The sequence below is a fragment of the Sinocyclocheilus anshuiensis genome, unplaced genomic scaffold, assembly GCF_001515605.1.
Source record: "Sinocyclocheilus anshuiensis isolate Anshui unplaced genomic scaffold, SAMN03320099.WGS_v1.1 scaffold1000, whole genome shotgun sequence".
Taxonomy (NCBI): domain Eukaryota; kingdom Metazoa; phylum Chordata; class Actinopteri; order Cypriniformes; family Cyprinidae; genus Sinocyclocheilus; species Sinocyclocheilus anshuiensis.
Window position 1 is genome coordinate 187826 of NW_015552600.1, and position 1497 is coordinate 189322.

General features: G+C 36.0%; 1 pseudogene; it reads right to left on the reverse strand.

Moving 5' to 3' along the window:
* Positions 1-1497, reverse strand: part of LOC107665747 (macrophage mannose receptor 1-like) — a 19032-nt pseudogene that overhangs the window by 9988 nt on the left and 7547 nt on the right.

Below are 1497 nucleotides of genomic sequence, written 5' to 3' on the forward strand. Positions count from 1 at the left end.
CCAGTTCGAAGTTCCCTCGGAAGGGAAAGTCTCAGGTTACGTATGTAACCATGGTTCCCTGAGAAGGGAACGAGACACTGCGCCCTCTAGCTAACTTGCCATGCTTCGGACGCAAGCTTCAGACGAAGAAGCAGATGACATGTTATCCCGGTGCCCTTTTATACTGTATCACGCAGGGTAATGACTTCATAGGCTGTCACCGGCCAATGTTATTGTCGTTTTTAGATATATGCTTCAGACACCGGTCACACTGAAGGCATTCCCCATAGCGACCCTAGAGGATGCAGTGTCTCGTTCCCTTCTCAGGGAACGCAATATTAATAACATTACAAGAATGTTCCATAAACATTACTTTAAGGACGCCATGTCCTAAAATGTATATAACTTTTAAAAAACGTTAGTGAAAGTTGTGAGAACGTCCCCTATGATCTGAATAGTTATTGTAAATGCAGTAGCAAAGAGGTCTGGCTCGTAGCATATGAAGCTCCTGTCTTTCTCACACTTTGTGTCATGAAACTTTCCATTAGAATCCATAACTGAACAATATTCATCACTGAGGTTAGTTGGCTCGTTTCATCCCCAGTTTCTGTATTCAGTTTCTCCATCCTTTTAAAACTTTGGATCAGCCAGAGCCCAGCGTGCTGTGTTTTTCTCAGTCTAATCCAGGTGGATTTAGTGCTCATGAAGTTTTCAAGATCCAGAAGCTCCTCCATGTCTGTCCAGTCCTCCACAGTCACCAGATCAATGTGATTCTCTTGGCATTATTGCTGAGCCTCAGCAAACGTTTTGGATTCATTCACAAAGTAGAAGTTTTTAGAGGGCCCTACGGATGTGTACAAACCTTTCAAAAAATATTTTTGGTTATTATAATTTCCATTTAAATATGCAGATGCAAAATACAATACATATTTCGTAGGTCACTTAGCACATGCATGACATGTTTGTTTACATTCATAGTTTTATTCCTTCGGTATCTCACCTGTAATTTTGATCCATGGCTCTATCCTGCCGTCAGCAAATTATGACAAATTAACGACTCAAATAATGTCTAAAAATAATACATGTGTACAAATAATAGCATAAAGTGAGGCACTTTCTTTGTATTTCTGTCTTGTTTTCATTACAAATATCTAAACATCTTAAATCAAGATACATTTAATGAAGATGCAAAATTACTTGTTTTGAGAAATTGAATGTATGATTTGTTCTCATAGAAGTCTTATTTTCTGAAACAAATAAAAAAATGAAACAAGTAAGCCAATAAATGAGAACAATAAACTTGTTTTCTCTTTGAAATAATTAGATTTTTCAAGCCCATTGGCAAATAGTTGTTCTTGTTTTAAGAATTAACTCACTTCATTTTTATTAATTTCTCAGAAATCAAGACAACTTATTTTATTCCATTTTGCTTCTCAAGTAAATGTATTTCGATTTAAGGATGTTTAGATATTTGTTTCTGGAAAACAAGACAAAAATAAGGAATAAATATAATATATA